Raw genomic sequence first — 22,929 nt, forward strand, 5'->3', positions numbered from 1 at the left:
CAATGACGATATAATAGTTTAGAGAGTTAAGATTTAGGAAGTAGTAGATAAAATAATTATCTGCGTTATGCAAATATAATCCTTAGAATGCAATATTTGATTAATAGGAGTTGTCCTATATGTCATTCATAAACTTGTAGCAGAGAGAAACCTCTGCATAAGCTCAGGTGTTCAAGTATGCAAGAAACACAGTTTTCTGTATTTTTGCTCTTGCTAAACTTAATTTGTATTCTGGGCCTGGTTTCATCAAGTGGCAGAAACTCAATCTCAGTCAGCCCTAACTGACTATCCTCCAGGACTCTGTCTACAAAATGCCAGGTGGGGGGCCATCTGGCCCTCAGTGTCATCAGCCACCCCTGCTGGCACCCACTGAGACTTCCTTATTCCAGTCTGGTCTGTGGTCACTGGTCCTTGTAGGTTGCCACTGCAGCCTCCTTGTCCTCATTCCAAGGACACATTAGGCCTTCTGGCTCTATGAGTATTTTTCATTGGAGAAATTTTGCTTCTGCTGTACTGCTTCAGGCTAAAGGAAACTCTGTCAGCTGTCTCAGCCCACATGCCCAGTCAAATTTTGCTCTTTAAGAGCCCCAATTTATCAAAGGTTTTAGTCATTCTCTTCCAGTATGGAGACTTGATCTATGGATATCAGTAAAGCACTCTCTTTCTCAATGATGTCACGAATGTCTAGACATTTCATTTTTGCTGCTCATTTTCTTCCTCTTCTCAGCCTATCGAACTTTGCCCTGGAGAGAAAGCAAATATGGGAAAAACAACTTCTTTACTAACTATGAATTCTTCCAAGTAATTTTGCATTTTTGAACTCAAAATCTAATAGGTAGTTTTATTTCTGTTGAATTTTAATGTATCAGCCACTACTGGAGACAATCAATATACAACTTTTTTTTTTTTGTGAGTCAGAATCTTGCTCTGCTGCCCAGGCTGGAGTGCAGTGACTCGATCTCGGCTCACTGCAACCTCTGCCTCCGAGATGCAAGCGATTCTCCTGCCTCAGCCTCCAGAGTAGCTGGGATTACAGGCATGCGCCACCATGCCCAAATAATTTTTGTATTTTTAGTAGAAACAGGTTTCACCATGTTGGCCAGGCTGGTCTCAAACTCTTGGCCTCAGGTGATCTGCCCACCTTGGCCTCCCAAAGTGCTAGGATTACAGGCATAAGCCACCGTGCCCAGCCCCAATATAGAACATTCTAACTGCTGTCTGAATTAGGGGGAGGGCCATAAGCTAAAAAAAAAGATACTAAGTGCAGAATTAGCATTGATAATATAATGATAAACCAACCCACTAGAGATAAATGTTTAGGTAGTCAGATAAAATTAATTAAACTTATGCTAATGTATTTATACGTATGATACTGAACAGTATAGTGATGTTTCACTTATTTCCGTAGTGGATACTGACTGATATAGAATGTTTCTAGATTTGAAACTTTTTCTTGTAGTAACCATTTGAAAAAACTGAAAACATCAGCATCACAACAGAATGAAACTCTGTGTAATCAAATTCTGAAAGTCTAAAGAAATGTGATCTGCCTTTATCTAATAATAAATTTTGAAGTGCCTCTGAGAATTAATGCCTCTTGGATGATGCTCCCTAAAAACCACTTCTCTGACCTGAAGAATTAGATGTTGGAGAGCAGAGATTCTGGGTTGCAGTACATGATGAAGGTCTGGAAAGTTTGGCTTTTATTTTGGTCATTGAAGTTAAGGCACATGCTTTGGAAACCAGATGAGTGGCTGTCATTTTTGGCAAATGATTATGAAGCTGAAGAGACTTTAGAGAGGACCAGCCCATATCCCAACAAAGGTGTTCATAGGCAGCCTTGTCATTTTTCTCCAAGAAACAATTTTAGATATTTGGCAGCACATGATCAAGTGCTTAATTTAGTACCCAGAATCTCACAACATAGATAGTATTAGTAATTGAGAAAAATTTAATCCAGGTATTATCAGGAGTTGGCCATGGGGATGTAACAGTTTTCACAATCCTCTCTTGTAACATCCTGTACTTGCTGGTATGACTCTTGGTATAGCCTCCTGATAATAATGTGTTCACTGCATTCAGCCTTAAATGGAATCATTTTATATAGGCCAATTTGAGTAATATTTTCCAAAGATAAAGGCAATAATTATGCGTAGAATGGTTACACTAGAGAAATAACTAATAGTAAATAGATTGATAGATATATGGGATGGATAGATAGATGGATATATGGGTGTAAATATCACCTTCAGAAAATAATTCGATAGGCACTGATACTAGTGGGTCTTTTTTGTGGCTGCTTCATGGTCATAGTAATAAAACCATATGATGTGCATTACAAGAATTCCTGCATATTAATTAAATCTAAAATGACTTGTCATCATAATGTCACACATGAAAAAATATATTATGGGAAGGGGAAAGTAGTGATCTGCCAGGATATCTTTCTTTGATTCCTGTGGCATTAATAATCAGATTTTATTGTGCTCATTCAACCTGACCCAGCTTGTTTCTTTTCGTTTTCAATTCGTGTATATAGTTATTTAAGTTATAAATCATGTTATATTATTTTAAGCAGATTTTCCCATAACATTCATGAATTACTTAATTCACAAATATTTATTAACTTTCTTATTCATGTCAGAATCCTGTTCTAGGAACTTAAATCTTGTTCAGCATGGCTGAATCTTAGTTTAAGAAGGTCAATAGTGGAATAGCTATACTGATGATTCTTTGCTCTTTATATGAAATATTTGGACGAGAAAACTAAGCCTGTGCTTTATTAAGAAAGTAGTCATATTTTGAAAGAGACTGAGCTTTGCATTGCCTTTCAGAAGAAATTATGGTGCTTTAAATTTATATTATATGTTCCCTGTAAGAAATTAATTAAATTAGAATTTTTTTAGGCTCTAGAGCCTACCAATTAAACTAGGATTTAAATTGGTTTTCACTCAGAATATCTTCACCTAGTGTTCTCTTTGTTCTGAAATATTTAATCAAAATAGTGATGTTAGGAGAAATAATTGAGATCCAAACACAGAAGCACTTTTTCTTTTATTTTTATTTGAAATGTAATAATTACACATATTTATGGAATGCAGAGTGATATTTCAACACATATATATGGTATGTAATGATCAAATATGGGTAATTAGCATACCCATCACCTCAAACTTATTATTTCTTTGTATTGGGCACATTCAAAATCTTCTCTTCCAGTTATTTGAAAATACACAATAAATTATTGTGGACTGTACTTACCCTACAGTGCTGTAGAACACTGGAACTTATTTCTTACATCTAGCTGTAATTTTGTACCTGCTAACCAAACTCTCCATATCCTCTCCTCTCCCATATCCTTCAGGGTCTAATAGCCACAATTCTACTCTCTACTTCTATATGCTCAACTTCTTATTTCCCACATATGAATGAGAATATGAGGTATTGTTTAGCTTTATGTGCATGACTTCTGCATAATATACTGTCCTGCAGGCTCATCCCTGTTGCTGTGAATGACACAATTCCATTATTTTTATGTCTAAATAGTGTTCCATTTTGTATATCTACACTTTATCCCTTCATCTGTTGATGGACATGTTGGTTGTTTCCATATTTTGGCTATTGTGAATAGTGCTGCAATGAACAGTGCAGATATCAGAAATTATACTGATTTCATTTCCTTTGGATAAATATCCAGGAGCACGATTGCTGGATCATATGGCAGTTCTATTTTTAATTTTTTGAGAAACCTCCATATTGTTGTCCTTAATGCCTTACTAATTTACATTCCTACCAGCAGTGTATGAGTTCCTATTTCTCCACATTCTCACCAGCATTTATTATTTGTTTTCTCTTTATGATAATAACCATTCTAACTGGAGTGAGATGATATTTCATTGTGGTCTTGACTTGCATTTCTCTGAATATTAGGATTTTTAAAATATATCTGTTGGCCATTTGTAAATCTTCTTTGGATAAAAGTTTATTCATATATTTTGCTTTTTAAAAATCAGATTATTTAGGGTTTTGCTGTTGAGTTTTTTGAGTTCCTTATGTATTCTGGAAATTAACCCTTTGTCAGATGCATAGGTTGCAAATATTTTCTTCTATACTGTAGGTTGTCTCTGTACTCTGTTGATTGTTCTATTTGCTGTGCAGAATCTTTTTAGTTTGGTGTAATCCCATTTGTCTATGTTGGCTTTTTTAGTCTGTGCTTTTGAGGTCTTATCCAAAGAATCTTTTTCCAGACCAAGGTCATGAAGCATTTTCTCTGTATTTTCTTCTGTTAGTTTCATAGTTTAGGACCTTAGTTCTAAGTCTTTAATCCATTTTGAGTTGATTTTTATGTATGGTGAGAGACAGGTTCTAGTTTCATTTATCTGTATGTGGATATCCAGTTTTCCAAGCACCATGTATTGAAGAGTGTCCCTTCCCCAACTGGTAAGCTTTCATATATCCCTAGTTTACATCTTTCCATAATGTCTCTTCTCTGAAGATATCTCCTATTATTTTATTCTTGCAAAATAATCTCTGTAATATCACAATCTATTTTTCAATAAGCCAGTTTTCAGAAATACTCAAAATTTGAGACTATCAATTATCTCTGTCTATAGTAATTCTTCAGTTGGTTGAACAGTAGTTAGGAACCTTCTTGCTGTTGATTCATCTTCTAATACCCACACAGATGTGGGTACATGAAAATAGAACAATGCAAGAACACCTCACATTACATCATAACTGATAATTTCATGGAAAAAAAAATAAACCATTTCCTTAGCTTTGGAAAAGATGACTAGTTAATGAGGTACTGGATAATTTTATATAAATGTTTAAATTGAGCACTGTTCTGTAGAATCAAAGAGACCTGCATTTGCATCCTGAATTTTTCTTTTCTAGATGTATTAAATTGTGCAAGTTATTTAACTTTTCTGTTACGTAGTTTGCTCATCTATGCTAGTAAAACAAGCCTATAGGTTATTGTGAAAATTGAATTAGAATGAAATTTTTTAGTATGGCACATAGTAGGGCATGTATATGTATATTCCCTTTATTTGTGGCAGTAACAAACAGATACAGTCTTACTCATTTAATTCTTCTGGAAAAAGCTCTTTGATTTTGAGGCTCATTTTTCAAAGTCAGGATTATTTTTAATGCTGAGAATGAATGGCAGAGTGGGCTTTGTTTGCATTTTTATTATGTAAAGATTAATATAAGCTTTATAATAGTTGTAAAATAATAAATGCCTTGTAAAAATAAATGTGTATGTAACAGACAACTCAGAGAAAATGGGACATAGAAAACTCTCTTTTATGTAACATGCAGTTAACCTGTAGAAGATTTTCCTGTATCTAGTTAGACAACTAACTAATTGCTGAGTGAGTGAAACAATTGGACAGATATGGAATTAACATTAATGGGGAAATATGACTGTGCTTTAGGGAATATGCTTATCGGAGATAAAGAATGTGCTTAAAATTTATGGTTACGCCACACTCTGCCCATGGCTGTAAATTTCTTTCTAGCACCTTGGCTATTGTTGTGGGTTTGTGTGAACTACTACCAAGTTGGCAGCCAGCTAATATCCAAGAAAGTTTTCTCTGGTCTCCACCCATTATCTTTTCTTTTTGGTTAACTGACATCCAGGGAGGCTCACTTGACCTGAGAACAAGAAACAGTTTTTAGTAAAAAGTACCAGACACAGGCATATACTTGCTTCCTACTGAAACAGAAACTATATTATTACAACTCTTCCAGAGTCTACAGAGGAAATTCAGAAGTTCCTGAATCAGGGGACTGACTCTACCAAATTTTCAACTCACAAATAGAATCCCCCACGAACTGCCCTACCTGGAGTTATCCATTAACAATTAAAGAACTGAAGAAAAGCTTTATGGTCTGGAATCTCAAGGCTGCTGTCCATGAGTCTAATCCAGCCAGAACATATGCTTTGTGTGTCCAGCATGATAATTTTTGTTAAGAACGTTGGTTGTGAATGCCTTTAAATGAGGCATGCTCTGCCTAGTTTTATGGCAGTCTTCACTGAAACAGATTATCTTAAGTTTGTGAATTTGAGATTGCAACTCCTGATATAAAATAACTTTTCTTTAATTGAGGAAGAAAACTACAAGTAGAGACTTTACAGAATTCTATAAAATGCAAAATGGCATGCAAAAGTAAGTACTGACCTAAAAGTCAACAGACTGAAAAAAAAAAGAAAATAACAAATTATATTTGAAGCAATATATAAATAAAGTATTGAACATCATGATTTATGTAGTTAGAAATTATTTGCTGGGTGCATTTAACATAACACATAAAATGATATTTACAGACACCCATCTAAGAAGTCACACAAAAACATTTTCCAGAACATAAAATGGTTTTGTGATTAGGTCCAACAGCATGTGAAATGTAAGCCATCAAAGCCCTTTGTACAAAGGTGGCCAGTGTGGTTGGCATGGTGTGGCCATCATTTCCAGCCCTTGCTTTAAAGCAAACAGGAAGGAACAATTAGTTTCAAGCTATTTGGACTTTAAACTATTAATAAAAGTAAATTAAATTTAAAGAAGAAATTTAAGGTCTACATATGTTCTCATAATCACTAATGGCTACTTCACTTTACTTCGTTCTAGGAGATAGAGTGCAAGAGTTTGCATGCAGGTATGTGCTTGAATATGTCTGTGTATGTTTGTCTTACTCATTCCATCACTTTCAAGTGTTTCTGGGCTGGTGCCTTCTAGTCATGAACAACCTAAGAACTGGAGTGGTGTCGACTTTGATAGAGAACCTGGGGTGTGTTCTCCACTAATCAGGATGAGCTGTGCTACTCAACTTCCATTTGTGGCACTTGCTTTCCCACTCTGTCCCTCAAGGCAAAGTTACTGTGACAGAATAAAGAGTGAGATAGAAGAATAAATTCTGGCTTTGAAATGTTAGATATGGTTTCCTCCCCTTTTCTGGTTTCAAACCCTCAGAAAAATTTGAAGGTTTCACTGGATAACAATCTCCAAGAAATAATAATAATATAATAATAATAATAATAAAGTAATTGCTTTACGACGGATAAAAATATGGGTAAGACATTGGAGTCTCAGCCTCTTTCCATGGAGACATTGACATTATCATAATTTCCTTACTATTTATTCTCGTGGTTTATAAATCTCTCCTCAGTGATCTCCTCATTGCAGGTTTTCCCCCAACCCAATCATCTTATGAATGAACGCCAAATTCATCTTCTTGAATCATATGATTCCTTATTTACAACACTTTCAAAGTCTGATCATGCCATTCCTCAATTCCAATACTTTCAAAGACTTCTCATTTCCTACAGTTAAGACTCATTTTTTTTTTTTTTCTGCATGGCATTTGATGTCCAATACCTAAGCTCACTTCTCTCTTCTTTCTTTAGTAAGCCATTCTCTCCAGGTTTTCTCAACTGGAGTGCTTTTGGCTTTTCTAGGGGGACAACATTTTGCTGTGTGTCACTAATTACAGAATTATTAGCCTTCTTGGCTTCAGTGCAGTTAATGCCAATAACACTTCTCAGTCATTGTGACAACCAAAAATGCTCCCATCAACTTCTGAAACCCCAAGGTGGTGTGCTTTACTCCCCTTCAAGATCTGCTCTTGAACTTTGTTTGCCTTCCTGCCTTCATTCCTTGCTCCTGCTGTTTCCTTAGCATGAAATGTCACTCCCTCACATCTTCATACCCTTATCCATGATGCATTAATGAAGTTAACCTTGATCCCTAGTTCAAAGAGATTTCTTCTTCCTGAATGGCAAAGGTGATTCCTATTCACTGAGTGCTTACCACATATCAGGCATTCTTGTCAGGTGCTTTCTATTGCATAATTTCCACTTAAAATTGTGCTTCCTTGCTCATAGTGAGTTGTGCTGAAATTTGCTCACTTTGGAAGGACAACACCTCCCTCCCTCTACCATCTTCCTCCCACCAAAGGGAAAGTTAGAGGTGAAATATAGGATCTTTAGTATTATTAGTACTTAGCTTTCAGTTGTTTCTGAGGTACAAAGCACCCTTTACTAATTTTCATAAAGTCAGTATATGGACTTAGCTACCGCCTAGACTTGTCATTTTCTTTCCTCATCTTCTATACCAGATCAGTGTGCCCTTACATCAACATCTATATCTGATCTATCTTCTTATTTCCTAAGAACCCCAGGAGAGTACACTGGGCTGTCAAATAGGCCTCAAAAATATTTGCTGTAAAACCATGGATACTCAAATAATGTATTCCAATTTTAAGTGCTTATTTAAAAGAGTAAAGATGTAGAATTTCAAAATCTTGGCTTTTGGGACAAAGGTTGGCTGAGAACAGCTTAAAACCTTAAAACTAAAGATATTTAATGGCATTAATTTCAACTTTTTAAGCAAATATATAATAATGCTATACACTAAAACTAACATAAAATGCCAGGAAAAGTTTAATACTTTGAGGATGTTAAGGTGTAATGATTCAGAGAACATAAAGAAGGATGATTGCACAATTCCCATTAACATCAATGAAATTCATATGGTAAAATTAACACCTCAGTGGAAGCACGACCTCAACTGTCATTGGGCATGTTACTTTTCATGGTGTGTGCTTTTCTCCTTTAATTTCAGGCAATTTAATTTTCTGCCCACTTCACAAAGAAATGTCAGGCTGAAAGACTAGAGTATTGATGTTGAACATCTTTCTTCACACATTGTACTTACAGTAAAATTGATTTTGTTATCCTTGATATCACTAAATAAAGGCAAGAAATGCAATATTCTTTCATATAAACTCACCTTTGAAAATAGGAATTTGAAGACAAATGACAGTCATATTCATAAAACATCTTAGTAGAAATGTGAAATTTTAAAAGTAAATTTTAAGAAAAGTAACAAATAAGTAAATTATAATAAAAAGTAAACAAATAAGAAAAGCCATTATTGAAAAACAGTAATATTTTTGTGTTCCTCTAAAATTTCAGGATGGACTACATAGAAATTCAAAAGTAATGAATACATGGATTCTGTGTTTCTATTAATTTTCATAAGTCAAATAGAGAATAATGGTTAGGAGGACAGTCTCTGAATCTAGACTGTTCACAGATTGGGTCTACCAGTTACCACCTCTGTCATCTTAAGCGAGTTACATCATGTTGCTGGACCTGTTTCCTTATTGAGTAATTGTAAATACTGGAATTACTCCTTCATAAGATTGTTATGAAACTGAAATAAATTAATTTAAAACACTTTTAAGACTGCTTAGCACATAGTGAATGGAAAATAAATGTTCATTATGTATATTATCTTCTTTTTAACATGATAGAGATTTTATTGGAAGAAACTAAAGATAAACCAACAGTTATCACACTAGTTTCACTGTTATGCTCTTTCAAAATATATCTGGCATGATTATTACTTTTATTATATATGAAGGAAAAGGAAATCAACATAACATGTATGTTATATAATAATTTTTGAGGACTTGATTTGTAAATCTCAGTAAATAACCAAGAATGGAACCTATTACTTAATCTGTATGAAATGTTTTATCTACTTACCCCTCTCTTAACCCAAGACAGCTTTTCAATGAAGCTGCTTGAGGACCATTTATTATGAAATTTTGCATGCTTATCACCTAATACTACTGGCTTGGCACTAGTGGGCACTCAGTAAATATTTGTTTAATCCATTAACCTTTATCAAAACAAATATTCCAATTTATTCATATATCACTCCATCTAGCCAGTGCACCCAAGCATCCTTAACCATGTCCTGGAGTCTTTTCTCTTTTGTCTTTTTTATCTGAGGAGCAGTCTGAGCTTCCCTACCTCTTGATTTGTTTGCAGTGCTGCTAGTCCACCCTAATCTCTGCCTGCTCAAAACTTCTCTCAATGCAATTCAGAGAGATAGAGTTTAGCACTACAGTGACTTAGATGTATGTTGAATTTGATCTTTAAATAAATCATATGCATCTTAAGGGCGCAGATGAATTTGATGATTCTTTTGTGACATCTTGCAGTTGATCCTTAACAAATAATTGTTAGTAGATAACAATCAACAACCAATCCAGTGTTTATTCTTACCTGCCATGTTAATCTCTCCATTTGAATCTACTTGAATTATTCTCTTTGTTTCAGTGTTGGAGTGTAATTGTTCCAGCATAAAAGAAAGGAAGATTTCCAATATTACACCATATTATAAACACACACACACACACACACACACACACACTGATACACTCATACATACAAACATATACATACACATATATATTTTCATGGGAAGTTATGGCAGGATTTTAACTACTGATTCAGGAACACTAAATGAGTGCATATTTCCCCTATACTCATAGATGAACTGGAGATTAATTCAGGTTACCCTGTACTCAAGTTTCTCTTGTTATAGGGGAAGGCGGATGGCAGAGCAAATACTTTGGAGTTCACTATGGGTCTAACGTAGCTAATAATTAGTTGTAAAAATCATTAAGATGGAATTGACATAATTTCACTTACAATTCTAACATGGCATTTTGCATTTCTAAAAACTTGATTTAGCTGGACCGGAGTTTCTAAAGAATTACTTAAGGAGATTCAAACTTTCACTCAGTTATGAAACAATGCAGTGTTTTACTTTATAAATTATAACCAAATATTTTATAATAAAGATAGCTGACATGAATTGAAGGAGAAACTGTTTTATCCCCATTTTATATATGAGGAAATTAAAAGCCCAAGAAGTTAAATAATTACTCAAGAAATGGATAAGCCAGTACTCAAACTTAGGAAGTTGGCCCCAAAGCCCATACTTATACTATACTGACACTACTGACAGATATCACTAGTTACCTAAACAAGAATCCATGCCACCCACTTCCTTTGTGAGATCTCATCTGTGTGACATTCACGTTCTTAGTCTCTCTAAAGGCAAGAATGGATATATAACCTAGTTCTGGCCAATGGAATTTAGAAGAAATGCCTTCTAGGTCTTTCATTTTGTACACTGGTGAAAAAAAAAAGAAAAAGAAAAAGAAGGACTTGTTAAAGAAGCTCAGTTTTCCCCCTAATTTTAGACATTGATGTGTGAAGATGTAATACTTGGAGCTTCCATAGCCATATTGTAACTGAAAAGAAGGTCAAGAAAATTATAGAAGAAATGACTCAGAGGCCATACATTTTTAAGCATCTGAACCAACCCTGTACCTCTTTTCTTATGAAAGTCCTGTCTGTGAGAATAATAAACTTTGTTGCTTATTGCTATTTTTTTATATTCTTACCTGCAGCTCAAAACTGCCTAACAGATGAAAATACGAATTTCTAATTTCTAAGACATTTTACATTTTCAGTCTATAAATATGACATTTTATTCATTCTTATAAACAAAATTAGTATTCCCAAATGAATATTTCTAAGCATCTTAAATTCTTTTGGGTTTCCAAATGGATATGATTATATTTTTAAGACTGATTTTTTTTTATTTTTTATTATTTGTTTTTCTATATATGCTTTATTCTCTTGGCCAGACATGGATTAAACACAATTTTAGTTTTTGAAGTTCAGGTTTTACTAAATATTTTTGAGATTAGATAACCACCTTGATTCATGAATTATTAGTTTGAAAATATGATTTATATTGCATTGAGAAACTGGACCAAAAAAACCCTGATTTTTAAAAAATTATTATCATAGTTTAAGTTCTAGGGTACATGTGCACACCGTGCAGGTTTGTTACATGTGTATACATGTGCCATGTTGGTGTGCTGCACCCATTAACTCGTCATTTACATTAGGTATATCTCCTAATGCTATCCCTCCCCCCTCACCCCACCCCACAACAGGCCCCGGTGTGTGATGTTCCCCACCCTGTGTCCAAGTGTTCTCATTGTTCAATTCCCACCCATTAATGAGAACATGCAGTGTTTGGTTTTCTGTCCTTGTGGTAACCTGCTCAGAATGATGGTTTCCAGCTTCATCCATGTCCCCACAAAGGACATGAACTCATCCTTTTTTATGGCTGCATAGTATCCCATGGTGTATATGTGCCACATTTTCTTAATCCAGTCTATCATTGATGGGCATTTGGGTTGGTTCCAAGTTTTTGCTATTGTGAATACTGCTGCAATAAACATAAGTGTGCATGTGTCTTTATAGCAGCATGATTTATAATCCTTTGGGTATGTATCCGGTAAAGGGATGTCTAACTAATTTTATGAGGCCAGCATCATCCTGATACCAAAGGCTGGCAGAGACACAACAAAAAAAAGAGAATTTTAGACCAATATCCCTGATGAACATTGTTGCAAAAACCCTCAATAAAATACTGGCAAACAGAATCCAGCAGCACATCAAAAAGCTTATCCACCACGATCAATTTGGCTTCATCCCTGGGATGCAAGGCTGGTTCAACATACTCAAATCAATAAATGTAATCCGTCATATAAACGGAACCAAAGACAAAAACCTTGATTTTTAAAATGTGGATCTATTTGACTTTTTATTTTATGTAAGAATCACTGTTAGGAATATGAAAGTATATTTCAGCTTATTCTGAAATATACTTCTGCTACCCTATATTTAAATTGAACCTAAATTAAACTTGTATTAATCAGTATCCGTCACATGAACTCTACCAGCTCCCTTTCACCTAAACAAACAGTCACACACAACGAAATAGAAATCTTTTCTCAGCCGGGTGCGGTGACTCATGCCTGTAATCCCAGCACTTTGGGAGGCCGAGGTGGGCAGATCACAAGGCCAGGAGATTGAGACCATCCTGGCTAACACAGTGCAACCCCATCTCTACTAAAAATACAAAAAATTAGCCAGCCATGATGGCAGGTGCCTGTAGTCCTAGCTCCTCGGGAGGCTGAGGCGGGAGAATGGCGTGAACCCAGGAGGCGGAGCTTGCAGTGAGCCGAGATCATGCCACTGCACTCCAGCCTGGGCCACAGAGCCAGACTCCATCTCAAAAAAAAAAAAAATCTTTTCTCCTCTTTAAAGATTTCATCTTCGGATAACCCCATACTTATCCACTTTACCCTACTGACCTTTCTCTGACCGGATTGAAGATAAGAATTAAAATCATTTAAGGAGATTTTAGATCTATGTAAGACAGAGTAATCTGTTCCTAGTTTGTCTGAATTTGTGTTTGTTTTCATAAAACATTGGTTTATTAAGAGGTAAACATTTTAAATATTTGAAAATACATCTTCATTTAAAGCTAAGAGTTTAATTTCATTGTGGTAAACTGGGATGTGAAGACTTAGATTTATTAACATTAATAGAAGCAAATGCGTAATTTCTAAGCCCTTAAGATAAGATAATCATTCCTTCCAGAGAATTTCAATTGAAGATCAGAAAGTCCTTAGTTAAGCCTGCCACTCACTCTATAATTTACTTACAGTGCCTGACTACCTATGACATCAAAGTACATAATGCTGCAGTCCATTTCAAATACAAATCTTTAATGACAAAGTGACAGTTGCAGCCTTCTGTAAATAAAAGCATTGAGCAAAACTCAGAGGTTTAGATGTAACACTGCGATCACTCTTTATAATATGAAATATTGAAGAGAACAAATTGATAAGAATGCCAAAGGCAAGACATCATATGGTGTCTTCTGAAGATTCTATTAAAGACACATTTAAATGCATGTGTTTGACTCCAGTGAAGGAAGCATTTAACTCTAGTGAAGATCCCATTTGGGAGTTGAAGTAGCCCTCATTCTCTACCTAAGTACATAATAGGGGTTCAGTAAAAATTTACTGGTTTTCACCGGGCACAGTGGCTCACGCCTGTAATCCCAGCACTTTTTGAGGCCAAGGCGGGTGGATCATGAGGTCAAGAGATCGAGACCATCCTGGCCAACATGGTGAAACCCCGTCTTTACTAAAAATACAAAAATTAGCTGGGCATGGTGACATATGCCTGTAGTCCCAGATACTCGGGAGGCTGAGGCAGGAGAATCGATTTAATCTGGGAGGTGAGGTTGCAGTGAGCCGAGATCGCGTCACTGCACTCTAGCCTGGTGACAGAGTGAGACTCCGTCTAAAAAAAGAAAAAAATTACTGGTTTGAATTACATGGGGTGATGGAGTGGAAAAGGAGAGGGGATGGGTTGGGAAAGGTATAGCCTCAGGAAAACTAGCAGAGAAGGAGTACTAAGACTTCACAGACAATAGAGAAAAGCCCTTCATGAATTTTTGTGGGAAAGACACTAAACAACTATGTACGTACACCAACGGAAACCCTGTATTCAGCTGCAGCATGCATTCTAAAGTCCATGCCACATGATCTGGCTTAGAATCATTAAAAGAAGACAAAGGAAATACAATTTGGCCAGCATAACTATGAAACCATTTAAAGGAGTAGGCTTTAGATCTTGTTTGGGATAGAGCTAATTTCCTTTGTCTCATATTTCCATAAAGAAATGACCTACTGATCTACTGCCCAAGAGAGAACAATATTAAAGTGAATTAATATTGTTGCTGACGCCTCTCCTACTCAGCCTTCCCTTAAATGCAGGTGGAGCGATTACTTATTGATGATATTAAGGAACCTGATGTCCAATGGCCATGCCACAAGAATCAATGGAATTTCTTTGCGCCAAAAATAAAAAACAGTCCTCTAACTCCTGGACTCATTTTCCCTCTCCTTCCTTCTCTTCTCCTATCCTTCCCTTTTTCCTTCTGTCTATTGATTCTTCCTCAAGCAAAGCATCACCTACCCTCTTACCCACAGTGGTCCATTTGGGATTTGAAGTAGGATCCCTGGATCCCTGAGTTTTCCACTGCTGCATGTAACAATTACAAAGCCATACTTTATCTAGATTGTTATATGGCCCCTGAGTCTGCCTGCAATTTGGTTAGAATCTATAGGAGGAAAAAGGTCAACAGCTTGACTTACCCTAATGTCCAGTAAATCACCAAATCCTAGGAAGCACAAGTTATTAAGAAAAATATATATATTAAGAATAACTCTGTTGACAGAGTAGGGCTTTTGAGTGACAGGCATTTTTGTTATATAATTCTTTGCAGAAGAAGTGAGAAATCAATAAGGCCATGTAGCTTATTTAGATGTTTCTTATAAACAATTAAAACAATACAAATAATAATAAGCACTATTGATTGAATATATACTATAGGACAGGCACTGTACTAGGCCCTATACATTTATTACATCAATTTTTCCAAACACCTTCAAGCTATAGGTTGACAAACTCTGATTCCTAAGTAATGACTACGGTTTTGCACAGACGTAAAGGCAAATGAGTGACATAAGGTTTATAAATAAAAAACACATGTCTCACATGATCTTACCTCCCCTCCATGCCTATTTCAGGCTTTCCTCATCAATTGCAGCACAATCACTACCAATCAATCTGCACTGACCAAGAGAGATGAAATTTATTCACCATCCTGGTGCTGTTGTAACTCGTGTGTTCTCAACTCTTGATGTGCTATGCTCCAGTGTCACTGAAAATTCTAGAAATCTCACCAGCTTAGAAGAATTTTCAAACAGCAGGTCACAGGCTAAGCCAATAGGTACCGATTAATCAAGACTCAACTTTAACACTCTTCCTGTTTTGTGAACTGTTTAGATAGTCTATAAGGCTAATTATTCAAACTACAACAGAAATCAATAACACATTTTTAATGAAAAAATATTTTTAAATTTGATCACTTTCTTCCTATTTAATCTTGTTATTTTACAGACTATGAAAGACAAGAAATACGAGTATATAGAACATATAAGAATATAATGGAAACGTAATTGAACTGCATAAAGTTTTAAAATTGAAGAGCTATCAAGCGTAGTGACTTAGAGCACAGGCTTTGGTATCAAGTAGCTCTGGATTCATGTTCTGGTTCTTCCTTTCTGCATCCTTGTGTAAGTTACTTAATCTCTGTATTCCTTAACATCTTCATCAGTAAAATAATCAATGACAGCCATTGCATACACTTGGTGGAAAGATTGAGTGAAATAAGATATTTAAAAGGCACTTACACTCGGAGCCAAGATAGCCAACTAGACACAGCCATTTGGAACATGTGACGCTGAGGGACTGGAACATCAGGTAGACTGGCAGATTCCAAGCAGATCTTCAGAGGGAAGGCACTGGGAGTGGACAGAGGGAGGATACAAACACTGGGCCGAAGGGGAAGGAAGCTGGGAAACCTGCACAGGACTACTGAGCACCAGGACCTGTTCCTGGCCTCCAGCAACTCCTGGGGAAGAAGTGAATTTAATAGATGAGGAGTGGCTTGCTCTCACAATGAACCTCTGGAATCTGGGCAGCAAGAAGTCCTGACGCCCCCATGGACTCTTGAGTTGGTGATGAGAGATGCTTAGAGCAGTATTGAGAGCAGGCTCCAGCTAGTGAAGAGTACAGAGGGTTTGGTATGTCAACGTTAGCAGTGGAGCATGGCCAGTGATACCCATCACCCAAGGCTCACCATGTTCTCTAGGAGACTTTAGCCATGGGGTAACTGTTGGAACTAGGTAGAGCAGGGCGGTCATGCCCCTGAGATGGAGCCAGTACCATCTGAGCACCCTCTGTCTGCTGGCCTCTCCTGGGGCCCCAACCTGGCCACTCCTGCTAGGCAGACATGGCCTCAGATGCTCAAACGGGGTGCTCCTCAAGAGTCCTCATCGTAGCTCCTTTGCCAGTGACTATGCCTGACCATTGGAGAGCTCCAGTAGACCAGCCCTTGCCAGTGTGTGCCAGTCCACCTGATCATCTCTCTATTGCAGCCTGCACCGTGCCACTTTGCCAGCACACACTCATCCAAAGCCACTCCCCAACTGCTTTGCTGGTGCATGTGTGTAGGCAGACCTTGCCTCTTCTCCCCCACCACTGTGCGCATGTACCATGTCATACCACCACTACCAGAATGAGCGCAACCCAGTGCCCTCCCCCAGCTGATGTGTGAGCACTCAGCCATAACACCATTGTTGGCAGGAGCACACATATGGACTCCAGAGACCCTGTCCCCTCTCCTCACTCTAGTGTTTCTGCCACCACAGTGAACCAGCTCATGACACTGGTGGGCCCATCCTGCCTGTACCGCCAACCTGGTAAGTGAGAACATGTGCAGGAATGCTGGTGACCCCACCCAATCCTGCACTGCCACTGCCACCATTGCAAATGTGCATACAATCCACCATAAAACGATCCTTAGCAAATTCAAAAAACCAAATTCATACCAAACACACGCTCAGACTACAGTGCAACAAAAATAGAAATCAATACTAAGAAAATCACTCAAAACCATACAATTACATTGAAATTAACCTGCTCCTTAATGACTTTGTAGTAAACAATGAAATAAAGGTAGAAATCAAGAAACTAATGAGAACGAATATATTAATACTAGAATTTCTCAGACACAGCTAAAGCAATGTAAAAAGGGAACTTTATACCTCTAAACACTCATATCAAAAAGTTAAAAAGAGTCCAGGCGCAATGGCTCACACCTGTAATCCCAGCACTTTGGGAGGCCAAGGTGGGCGGATCATGAGGTCAGGAGATCGAGACCATCCTGCCTAACATGGTGAAACCTGTCTCTACTAAAAATATAAAAAATTAGCCAGGCATGGTGGTGGGTGCCTGTAGTCCCAGCTACTCAGGAGGCTGAGGCAGGAGAATGGCATGAACCCAGGAGGCAGAAGTTGCAGTGAGCTGAGATCATGCCACTGCACTCCAGCCTGGGTGTCAAAGCGAGACTCCGTCTCAAAATAAATAAATAAATAAAAAGTTAAAAAGATCTCAAATTAACAACCTAACATCACACCAAGAACTGAAGAGACAAGAGAAAACTAACCCCAAAGCTAGCAGAAGACAGGAAGTAACAAAAATCAGAGCTGAATTGAAGGAAATTGAGACATAAAAATCCATAGCAAAGATCATGAGCCCAGGAGTTTGTTATTTAAAATAATAAATATGATTGATAGACCACTAGCTAGACAAAGAAAAAAGAGAGAAGATCCAAATAAACAGAATTAGAAATGACAAAGGAGAGATTACCTCTGACCCCACAGAAGCACAAAAATCCCTCAGCGACTGCTACAAACATCTCTGTGAACATAAACTAGAATACCTAGAGGAAACGGATAAACATCTAAAAATATGCAACCTCTCAAGATTCAACCAGGAACAAATTGAATCCCTGGACAAACCAATAACAAGTTCCAAAATTGAATCAGTAATAAAAAGCTTACCAACCGGAAAAAATTCTGGACCAGATGGATTCACTGCCAAATTCTATCAGATATATAAAGAAGAATTTGTACCATTCCTACTGAAACTGTTCCAAAAATTGAGAAAAGGGACTCCTCCCTAACTCATTTTAGGAATAAAAGGCATCCAAATAGTAAGAGAGAAAGTCAACCTATCTCTATTATCAGATGGTATGTTTCTATACCAAGAATACCTCATAGTCTCTGTCCAAAACCTCCTAGATCTTATAAGCCACTTCAGCAGTTTCAGGATACAAAATTAGTGTACAAAAATCAGTAGCATTTCTATAAAGCAACAACATCCAAACTGAAAGCCAAATCAAGAATGCAGTTCCATTTGCAGTAGCCGCAAAAGGAATAAAATTTCTAGGAATACAGTTAACCAAGGAGGTAAAAGATCTGTAAAGCAAGAATAATGAAACACTGCTGAAAGCAATCAGAGCCATCAAAAACAAATGAGAAAATATTTGATGCTCATGGATAGGAAGAATCAGGATTGCTAAAATGGCCATACTGCCCTAAAAAATTTATAGATTCAATACTTTTTTTTATCAAACTGTCAATTACATTCTTCACAGAATTTAGAAAAAAAAAATTTTAAATTTATATGGAACCAAAAAAGAACCTGAATACCCAAGTTAATCCTAAGAGAAAAGAACAAAGCTGGAGGCATCAAGTTACGTGACTTCAAACTACACCACAAGGCTACAGTAACCGAAACAGCATGACACTGGTACAAAAGCAGACACATAGATTAATGGAACAGAATAGAGAGCTTACACACTACTGGTGAGAATGTAAATTAGTTCAGCTATAGTGGAAGGCACTGTGGCAGTTTCTCAGGGAACTTAAAAGAGAATAATCATTTAACCCAATAATCCCATTATTGGGTATATACCCAAAGGAATTTAAATTGTTCTACCATAAAGACACCTGCACACATATCTTCTTCACAATGCTATTCATAATAGCGAAGACGTGGAATCAACCTAAATTCTCATCAATGGTATACTGGATGAAGAAAATGTGATACATATACATCATGAAATACTACACAGCCATAAAAAATGAATGAGATCATGTTTTTTGCAGCAACATGGATGGAGTTGGAGGTCATTATCCTTAGCAAACTAATACAGGAGCATGTTCTCACTTAATAGTAGGAGCTAAAGACTGAATACATATGGATACATTATGTACTTCAGGGTTAAGGTTGGGAGGAAGGAGAGGATGGAAAAACTACCTATTAAGTACTATGCTTATTACCTGGTTGATGAAATAATCTGTACACAAAACTCCTGTGACATGCAGTTTACCTATATAACAAACCTACATGTATACCCTTAAACCTAAAGGAAAAGTTAAAAAAATAAAAGCACTTAGCATGGGGTCTGTACACTTATGGGCAATTATTATTATTATCTATTATTGTTGATTATTACTGAAAAACAGAAGTTACAGCGTGCAAAGCCTTCAAACCATGAACCGTATAAAGAAGGTCAGCAGGCTCCTCAATGTTTTCCTTTTTAACTTAGCTTTTATCTAACTCACATGCATGGGTTTGACTATAAAATTTCATTTGAATCAAGAATAATATGATACTTTATATTTTAAGATGATTGGTCTAATGAAAGACTATTTATCTGGAAGTAATGACTAGGTGGGTGACATTGGGCAATTTACCTAACTTCTCTACCATGAACCCATTTCTATGAAGTAATGGCATCAGTTTGGATAATATTGAATAATCTGTATGGCTGTCAAGGTATGTTCTTTAGTTGATATTATTTGGCATTGATTTGGCACTTTAAACTTCAATTCATTTGTACTTATCTTTGAGTTTTACAACATTAATACCTTTATATCAATATAGCAACTAGAGAAATTCAACTATTTATTTCTGTTTTCCTGGCTAATTTTCTACCCAATAACATCACAATAATAATGCAATTTCATTACTATACTGATTATTATACTAGCTACAAATTTGAAATCATATGCATGATAATAACATGTATAAAGCAGCACAGTAAAAATATACTTACTCTGCTATTTCACCTTTTAGACTGTGTTGCTTTTACAGCTGGCATTGAGTGTCTGTGGCTTTTCCAGGCACAGGATACAAGCTGTCACTGGATCTACCATTCTAGGGTCTGTAGGACTGTGGCCCTCTTCTCACAGCTCCACTAGGCAGTGCCCCAGTGAGGACTCTGTGTGGGGGCTACAACCTCACATTTCCCTTCCACACTGCCTTAGCAGAGGTTCTACATGAGGGCTCCACTCCTGCAGCAAACTTCTGCCTGGACATCCAGGTATTTCCTTACATCCTCTGAAATCTAGGTGGAGGTTCCACAACCTCAATTCTTGACCCAGGTGCACCTGCAGGGCCAACACCATGTGGAAACTTCCAAAACTTGGGGCTTGTACCCTCTGGAGCAATGGCCTGAGGTATACATTGGCCCCTTTTGGTCATGGCTGGAGCAGCTGGGACACAGGGCATTAAGTCCCAAGGCTGCACACATTAGGGGATCCCCGGGCCTGGCCCAGGGAGCCTTTTTTCCTCCTAGGCCTCTAGGTCTGTGAAGGGAGGGACTGCTGTGAATATCTCTGACATGCCCTGGAGACATTTTCTCCATTGTCTTGGTGATTAACATCAGCTCCTCATTACTTATGCAAATTTCTGCAGCAAGCTTGAATTTCTTCCCAGAAAATGGGTTTTTCTTTTCCCCTGCATCATCAGGCTGCACATTTTTTCAAACTTTCGTGCTCTGCTCCGTCTTGAATTCTTTGCCACTTAGAAATTCCTTCTGCCAGATTCCCTAAATCATCTCTCTCAAGTTCAAATTTCCACATATCTCTATGGCAGGTGCAAAATGCTGTCAGTCTCTTTGCTAAAGCACAGCAAGAGTGACATTTACTCCAGTTCTCAATAATTTTTTCATCTTCATCTGAGATCACCTCAGCCTGGATTTTATTGTCCATGTCACAATCAACATTTTAGTCAAAGCTATTCAGCAAGTCTCTAGGACGTCCCAAACTTTCCTACATCTTCCTGTCTTCTGAGCCCTCTAAGTATCTAGGAAGTTCCAAACTTTCCCAGATTTTTCTTACCGTTTTCTGAGCCCTCCAGACTGTTCCAACCTCTGCCTGTTATCCAGGTCCACAGTTGCTTCCACATTTTCAGGTATCTTTACAGCAGTGCCCCAATCTCTGTGGTATCAATTTACTGTGTTAGTTGGTTCTCACACTGCTAACAAAGACATGACCAAGACTGGGTAATTTATAATGGAAAGAGGTTTAATTAACTCAGAGTTTTGAAGGGTTGTGGAGGCCTCTGGAAACTTACAATCATGGAAGAAGGGGAAGCAAACACTTCCTTATTGATATGGTGGCAGCAAGGAGAAGTTCAGAGCAAAAGAGGAGAACCCCTTATAAAACCATCAGATCTCATGAGAACCAACTCACTATCACAAGAACATAAAACAATTGAGGTGTTTGGTAAACCAAGCATGTCCCTAAGCTGCCAAGAAACGTACCCCCAAATATGCAGCAGAACTAATATCATAAAGAATGTGTATCTACCTCAGGAGACAGAAGGAAATATTAAGTGTCCATGCATCTTATATACTAACTCTTTATACTATGTTTTTTATGTAGGTCCTTGTAGGGAGACTTCCAGGTCACAGGTTTGGGTATAAGACACAGGAAGGCTGAAGAAGCAAGTATTTAACATTTTTACCTTTACAAAGACAGTTTTTGATACCAACCAAGACTCAATAGATGAGAGAGTTGTCACAACTAGAAATAAATTCAGATTCTAAATGGTCAGAATAGATAAAAATGTTTACCAACTCATGCCCACCATAACCACACACTGTGTGTCAAGTCTTGTACCTACCCACAGAAAATGGAAATGAGCAGTTCATATTCCTTGATTTCCCAAGTAGCTGTCTAGATTGAGGGATGCTCAAATACAAAACTTGAATCTTATGTGATAGGGGCTATGAAAATATAAAAAGAGAATCCAAGGCTGAGAGGATGAAAATACATGCCAGAATTATTTGAGAATCATCCAGTTATTAACTTTAAATCAATAATCTGAACGGAGCAGTCTTCCTGCATAGAAAATCCTTAATGTCATTCTTTAATCTTTTCTTTCTCTCATATATCGTATCTAATCCCCCAGGAAATCCTCTTGACTCTTCCTTCAGATTATATCCAAAAAATAATAATTATTATTATATTATTAGCATTATTATTATTATGGAAAGACAGTAGGAGAACAGGCAGGAAGTAATAATTATTATATTCTTAAATCACATATAATTTCTAGGAAACATTATTTCCTAGTAATATCAGTATCTAATGTATTAGTATTATTTTTATTACTTCCTACCTGGTCTCCTACTATCCTTCCATAAGAGTTTACTCAAAATGAAGCATTTAAAGTTGAAATGCATATACCTCAGAACCTTCCAATGGCCTGCAAACTCTCCCAGAAAACAAGCCCAAGCACTTAATATGGCCTATCAGGCACTACAAAATCTGGCCTCAGTTGCCTCCACCATTACCACTTCCCCCCTCATTCCCTGAACTCCAGCCACAGTTACTCCCTTGCCGTTCTTCCGACATAGGATCTGTGCTCCTGCCTTACTGTGCTTATTCTTAGCTCTTATTGTGTTCTTATCTGTTCCCTCTCCC

At 37.1% G+C, this 22,929-nt stretch overlaps 1 protein-coding gene across 1 annotated transcript in view; it reads left to right on the forward strand.

Annotated features, from left to right (window-relative positions):
• KCND2 (potassium voltage-gated channel subfamily D member 2) overlaps positions 1 to 22,929 on the forward strand; it is a 477,238-nt gene that overhangs the window by 162,180 nt on the left and 292,129 nt on the right. The gene's annotated exons all lie outside the window — the stretch shown is intronic.

Source organism: Gorilla gorilla, chromosome 6 (assembly GCF_029281585.2).
Source record: "Gorilla gorilla gorilla isolate KB3781 chromosome 6, NHGRI_mGorGor1-v2.1_pri, whole genome shotgun sequence".
Taxonomy (NCBI): Eukaryota; Metazoa; Chordata; class Mammalia; order Primates; family Hominidae; genus Gorilla; species Gorilla gorilla.